General features: G+C 31.5%; 1 long non-coding RNA gene across 1 annotated transcript; it reads left to right on the top strand.

The window, feature by feature from the left end:
- Positions 1 to 6,718: 6,718 nt before the first annotated feature.
- LOC123924781 lies at positions 6,719 to 7,398 on the top strand. The gene is made up of 2 exons (XR_006814840.1): positions 6,719 to 7,000; positions 7,101 to 7,398. It is a non-coding gene; the product is annotated as an uncharacterized LOC123924781 (long non-coding RNA).
- Positions 7,399 to 7,671: the final 273 nt, after the last annotated feature.

Raw genomic sequence — 7,671 nt, forward strand, 5'->3', positions numbered from 1 at the left:
ATAATCTTTTATACTTTCTTATTATTTTTTGCTAAACTTTTGTATAATTATTACGTATTTACGCTTTAATTTCATTATGTATTAATGTTTTATTACATTCTTTAAAGCGGACCATCACATTTGATAGCTATTATCCTGTAAATTCAAAAAATGCTTGGCAATGACTCGAAAACACGATCTCCACCTTTTAGACTAAAACATTATACCACTTGGGCATTTCAATTTTTATGCTTCCATTTCATAAATATAATATATAATATATATACACCTAAATAATTCAGTTATTTGATTAAGAGAAAAAATGACCCTAAACGGTAATACTATTAGGACATTTCAATTCTATAGTTTTTAGTAAAAACGATTCAATATATTACAGGTAGTTATAAAAAAATTGCAAATATTTTTTTGAAAAATAAAAATTTATTAGTTTAAATAAACGGTAAAATAAGAAAATAAAATCACCGTATAAAAATTCGGTATCTCCTATATAGTATAATATTAAATTTATTAATGACATTAAAATTTTTGCACCCACTGACCTGGGGTCTTGGATCCGCCACTGCGTCCCTGTTTAGGATTTTGAAGGAGGAGAATTTATTTCCGCGTGGATATGTGGAAGAAAGTTTCTCTGAGGGAGTTTGTGGACGGGACTAAATCTTTACTATCATTGTCTGGGGATTTTGAACTCGAACACTTTATTAAAATATCATTTATATGTGTATTCAAGTAATGTGACAATGTTTTTCTCTCAACACTTGTAATATTGTGATTGTGATTACTATACAAATTTTGATTAAATTTTTTGTATTTAATATACTAAATAAATTATCAGCTGTGCTAAATAGTCTTCTCACAAATTTTATGAATTGTCCCATGCACCAATCTTTCATAAAACGTGAAATATTTATGTTTTATTTTTATTTTTCGGAGTATTAAAAATCCTCACGTATGTGAAAGACTAATCTCTTGTGTCACATAGGATTGTGTCAAAACTCTTACTCTTAAGAATTTTAATATTTGCTTATTTTTAAGACCAATGACGTGAGTGTTTTCCTTATAGCCCATAATCCATATGTCGATACCTTCTGACCATTTTGTGGACTCCTCCATCTTATCTTATCTTATCTTATAAATATTAATGATGCAACGCATATATCATTTTTAACAGCGTGTTGGGAGAGGGCTCGTATATCAATTTTTGGCGCGAGAAATGGATTGGTTAAGAACTGCTATGTCTTATGTTTTCTAACCTTGTTGTGAATTTGTTAATAAAATCACACTAATACGAAACTTGATGTGTGGACCAATTGAATTAAGCAACCAATATATGAAGTAGATAAAGATGATGATAATAAATAATCCAAAAGCAAGTAAACAAATAAAAGAGAAGAGATACTAATCTTTGTTTACCCAGTTCGGTCAAAATAACCTAGTCTGGGGAGAGAGCAGCCCATCCGTTTCACTAGAATCAAATAGTCACCTTACAAGAAGAAATCCCAAATTGGGTTACAAGGATTAATCCTAGTTCTACCCAAAAACCCGAATATCTTCCCGTGGCCAAGACACTCAATTTGACCTGGTCTACCCAATGTGAAGAACAAACAATCAACATTTGCCCTAGAATTATACCAAAAGAAAATCCTTTTGTTCTATCTCTAAAACCCTAGCCTTTGTTGTTGGCAAATCCTTATTGTTCCCCCAATCTCCCTATCTCAATATTTCTATGAATAAAGTGATCCTATTTATAGAAAAATATATGCCAAAAAACTAGTAACAAATCTATTTTAAAATAAAACTAATCCAAGTCAGAGTACCCTCCAAGAAAAGATTTTTCCCAAAAAAAAAGCAAAACAACACATGCTGTCAAAACGCATTGCGCCTGGGCGTGAGAAGGCAGAATTGATCTCAGTTCTGCACGCCTGGGCGCCAGCTCCCACGCCTGGGCGTGAGCAAGCAGAATCTCCCAAAAACATGATTTTCTGACTTCTTGTTACAGAGATTTTAAGGCATATCCAACAATTCTCCACCTTGTCTTTAAATCGATGGTGATCCCATCAACCACCGTGATGCTCTCTCCATCTTGAACCTCTATTCAAGATCACCGGCCAAGTCAAAGTCCCACTTGAACCTTGACCTAGGCATCATCCTCCACTTGCTTCCCACAAGCTGTACCGCACCTTCATCCCTCGGAATGCCTTCCGCCCCCATGAAGATCTTTCCTCCCACTACCATAGGATGTGATATTCTGACAAAGAGTTTGAAAACTGACAGGTTTTTAAGCCTTAGGAAATTCACTAGGTGTTTTTCAACTTGGGAATTAATGCATAGGTTTGAAATTAAGGGAGCATGTTGTTTAGTAATTGGCAAACCTATCATGTTGTGCCAAATGTAGTTACATTACATCTGTCCATAATAAGGTGTAGCGACAAGTGTGTGAACATCTGTCTAGCTGAGTCAGTTAGTTAGTTAGTTAGACAGTTACTCATTCTGTTAGGTTGTTACTTAGAGAGTAAGATACACTTTATAGCTTATAAATACAGATGTATACCCTAGTTTTTGAATCATATCATTATACCCTACTCTCAAATTAATAAAGAATTCATTTTTTTCTCTTCTCATTTATCTCTCAAATCACAAAGTGTGTATCTGATTTTGCTTCAACATTTTGTTACAACAGGTGCTTGGAGGAAGAAGGTGGAAGAAAATGTGTATGTAAGGGTAAAGATATAATTGTTGGTGTAGAAAAAAAATTCCGTATTTGTTTGGATATTAAAATTTACTATGAAATGCAACATTAGACATTTGTAGGATGTATTGAAGATCCATTCCAAACAAATAACTAAACCTTAAATAAGAAGAAAAAAAAGGTTGAGCTGTTAGAAAAGCTAGGCTACGTAAAACAATACTACGTATAATTTTCAACCAAAAAAAAAAATTACTATGAAATAAAACAATATGGTGTGTTTGTAAGAAAAAAAAACAATAATATGGTGTGACTAAGAAAGTTATAATAGGATTATCGAAATATCAATCATGTGTTATTTGAACGTTAAAATTAAAATATACATATTATATTGTATATATTTGTGTGTCATTTTCTCTCTCTTAATTTTAATTTTATTTCAAGAAGAGTTTAGTAGTAAAATTCACACACACTAAGTGCCAAGAATAAAGATATCCATTGATTCAAATATGCCCCTTAACATATACAACGTCTCTTCAGCCTTACCATTTAATTAAGTTGTGTTTGAATTGTAAGACATAACTCATATTTTATCTTCTATAATTTATACACACTTAAAAAATACACACAAAAATCAAATGACACTACTGTATTGTCTTTAATTTTTTATTTATGTAAAAACATAATTGCTCTATCAAATCTACTCAAAAGACAAAAGGGTACGTATAATTCTCTTTTTATTAATATATTCAACAAAGTAAATTGTAAACAAAAACAGTGTGAGAGCGCTTAATTTTTTTATTCAACTAGAAGGTTCTAAATAAGATAGATAAATAATTTTTTTTTTATAAGGAGTACCACACCAATCAAAAAACAAACTAAGTGATTACTACACCAATCAGAAAAAGCTAAATTAACATTCTTCCTTAAACGGCCTATGACTCAAAACCATGAAATATAAATAATTTCGTCTAACAAAGACGAAGCATTAGCACAAGCTCCTCGAAATACAATATTATTCCGCATACACCAAATGCTCCACGTTATTGCCAACCAAATAATATTACAATACCTCTTAGATAAATAATCATTGATTCTTATCATTGATAACTGCTAACCCTAGATGTAAGAGCTCTTATTTTTTTGACTAAAAGGATTTTTCTTTTATGTATATATGCTTTTGTGAAAATGACTTTTGCCCAAAATGATCGTTAGACACGTCCTTTGGTGCATAAAACTAACAGTGACATGATATTGGTGGTGATGAATAGTCTCTTTTGGATCAAGCAGTAATAGAAAGTGGCCATTGAAATTGTGGAGAAAAAGAGAAACACATAGGGACCTCCACATGATAAAAAGGTTTGCACATATTTTAAGCACATGAGCAATAGACGATACTTCTCCTTTTCAAAATAAATATCATGTTAGTATACAAATTTTTTAAAAATAAATTAATATTATTTTCAGTTTTCAATATAATATTAATTTTTTTCTTTTCAATTGTGTCATATAATTATTATCATGTACACTACTCTCAAAATATTATTTCTACTTAATATTTATGATAATAAAAAACACATCGATAGTTAACAAGAATAATTTAATAAAATAGTTATTCCCTTTGTTTTAACCATTATAATTTTAATATGTTGCAAAATTATTAAACCACATTTATTTTAAAATAGAAGGAGAAATTGTCTTTTTTTGCCACTGTGAGTATAACTCAATTGGTAAAAACATTGTATTTAATATGTAGGATCATGTTCGAAGGTATTTCGCTTGTTTCTCTAAAAAAGTAAATTTTAAACACTAGACAACTCAACAAAAAATACTATGTTTTTTTTTAATATTATGAAAAAAAAAATCCTTTTCTATAGAATCGACAATTGTACTCATCTCATAGTACATCACCATATTCATTCATCATTGAACAAACTAGTCAATTTAAATGACAATTTCGCCATTTGGGAGTTGAACATTCTCACAAAGCATGAAAAGCATGTGATGTGGGCTTTCCATGTTGGGCCCAAGTTTTTCATAAGGTCACAATCCTTGTTAAATTCATTCCCGTAGCCTTGGGAATTCCTGCGGAATTTCTTGAAATAACAGAATTCGCAGGAATATGTTCTAGGCGACAAACTCCGCAGGAAAAATCTTAGAAATACCTGCAGAATTTCCAGAAATAGAAAAATCCGCAGGAAAAATCTTAGGAATACCGGCAGAATTTCCAGAAACAAAAAAATCCGCAGGAAACTACTCTAAGTGGCAAAAGCCGTAGGAAAAGTCTTGGAAATAACTGCAAATTATTATCTGCAGGAAAATCTGCAAGAAATCATCAAATTTCTAGTAGTGTATTGGACTCACAAAAATCATATTATTATATTAATATTTTCAAAATTTTGGTATTAATAAAAATGAAAAGTGTGGAAAATAGAGCCAATCTTGACACTGTTTGAATTGGCTATGACTATGAGTGTTGGAAAAATATGACATAGAATTATCATAAATCAAAGAAATATTAGAACAAATAATTATTATGATGCATAACAAAATAAAATTATAGAACAAGAAGAACTTATCGAATTGTTGACCGAGACGTGCAAATGCACCGGGCTTAAGAGTATTTCGCCACCATAGGTAAGTTACCCAGTGCAGTTGGTCTCATAACTATAATACCCTCCAGGATACAACAGTCACTTCTTACTAGGACCGCACATGAATTAGCAAGGTCTCAAAAAACTACTTTTGAATGCTCTGGGAAATTTAATTTTATTATTTACGTATTGTTTTGCTCACACAACTTGTTTTCCTCTTTATATCTTCTACTTCTAAGCTCGGCCAAGCTATATATGTGCACATCATTATCTTCTAATAAACCCAACTTTCTAAATTTATTATATACTGTACAAGCTAAACTGAAAAGTCCTATTAATTAGGACAACTAAGTGCTAAGTAAATAGCTAGTAACATTCTACCAAAAAAAAAAAAAATAGCTAGTAACAATAATAGTAACAATTTTTTTTTTGACAAAGACCAAGCAACAAAATTAATTACGTGTATAACTAACAATATTAATAATAACTTTTAAAATAGAACTTTAAAATAAATTATCATATAAAATATCCTACACAATGAGATTGGTAGAGTGCATGTTTGAACTATATATGAGTCATGCACTTGGTGCGATTTGACTTTGACTTGAAACATGCACTTTGTGTTTCTTACCAACCACCGTCATCTTAAGTTATCATATATCTAAACTAGAAAATATAAGATAAAGAAAATTAAGAATAAGTGACTATTATATTCAGATTGGAAATCGATGTTATAAAATTTTCTTTCATCTCTCCAAAACCTGAAAAACAAACACACCTTGAATCACACACATATAGTAGTAACAAACACTAAAAAGATGCATAGTTTAATAACACTCTTCAATCTTTTCTTTTACTTCAACTTCATATTATCTTCCTCTACAAACTCCACCCTACCACAAGATGCAGTATCCCTAATGTCATTCAAGCAAAACGCAGACCAAAACAACAAACTCCTCTACACATTAAACGAACCTTACCACTACTGCGAACGGCAAGGAGTCGAATGAGCAAAAGGCAGAGTTGTGAGCTACATTGTTGAAGGCTTAAACCTTGACGGTTTTTTCTCTCCATGCACCCTAACCCGGCTCGACCAACTCCGACTCATGAACCTCCGTAACAACTCACTAGTCGGACCCATTCCGGATCTATCACCACTCATCAACCTCAAATCACTCTTTCTCGACCATAACAATTTTTCAGGTTCATTCCCTCCTTCTATTCTCTTCCTTCACCAGCTCATTGCTCTTTCCACTACTACAAAATATAGATTTAATAGCACATATTTAATAGCGCTTTTTTAAAAGCGCTATTAAAACCCTACACGGAACCTTCAAGCTATAATATTAAAGCTATTAAAGCAGAACACTATAATAGCAATTTTTGAAAACGCAGAACACTATTTTAGTCATTATGATTGTTATGTTCCTGCCACTATTATTTTAGATTAAGTTGCCTACAAGTCTCAAGTTGCAGCTTGCAGGTAACTTTTTTGTCCCACATTTCGTAACAACTTTAAGAGACATGCTTTTTTCGCTGTCCCGCATTTTATACTCAACAATGTTATTGAATGATTTATATTTCTCCTCCAATGGCTTTCGCTACAACAGATCCTTTGCTGAAATTACTCTAACCTTGTATCCATATTCTAATATATACATGTAATCGTCTTTAGTAAGAAATTAGCTTTATATTTGTTCCTTCAATGAGAGAAGTTGTCATGGTAAGAATAGTGAGATTTTGCTTTATATTTATACCTTTCAGTCTGTTTTTGTTTCACATATTTTCTACTCTTAATTCCTCTCATATTGTTTAATTTTTAGGGACTTCTTGGTAATATGAGAATGGTGCTGGCTTGCGAGCAATACTAAGACGTTCAAGTTGATTATTAGTTTGCTGCGAGCAATCCTAAGATGTACAAGTTGATTATTAATTGTTTGCTGCATAGGAACATTAAGTGTAGGGATGGGTGAGTGATTATGGTTGAGGAGGTATAACACCTTTGTAGTAGACATAAGTTAGTTTTGGTGGGTGAGACTTATGTATTGAATATCTATATGTATATACAATTGTATTGTATATTATTCATGTTAGTTTTTAATGAAACTATTTTTAAAATTTTAATTTAAGCTCCAGGTTACGTATAAAAAAAAGGCTCCCTGTTGTGTATATATATATATATATTTTTTAAAAAAAGACCTACAATAGCGCTTTTTTTATAAAGTGCTATTAAAACAAACAGAAAAAATAAACAGCCATACTATAGCGCTATTCGGCTAATCCCCGTAATCGCCCGCCATGCTAATTTCATATGACACATAATTCATTTTTAGTTGTAAAGTGTAAACAAAGACATATCAATGAAATCCTCTCATCAACATTGGAATTCGAACT

This window comes from Trifolium pratense, linkage group LG4 (genome assembly GCF_020283565.1).
Source record: "Trifolium pratense cultivar HEN17-A07 linkage group LG4, ARS_RC_1.1, whole genome shotgun sequence".
Taxonomy (NCBI): domain Eukaryota; kingdom Viridiplantae; phylum Streptophyta; class Magnoliopsida; order Fabales; family Fabaceae; genus Trifolium; species Trifolium pratense.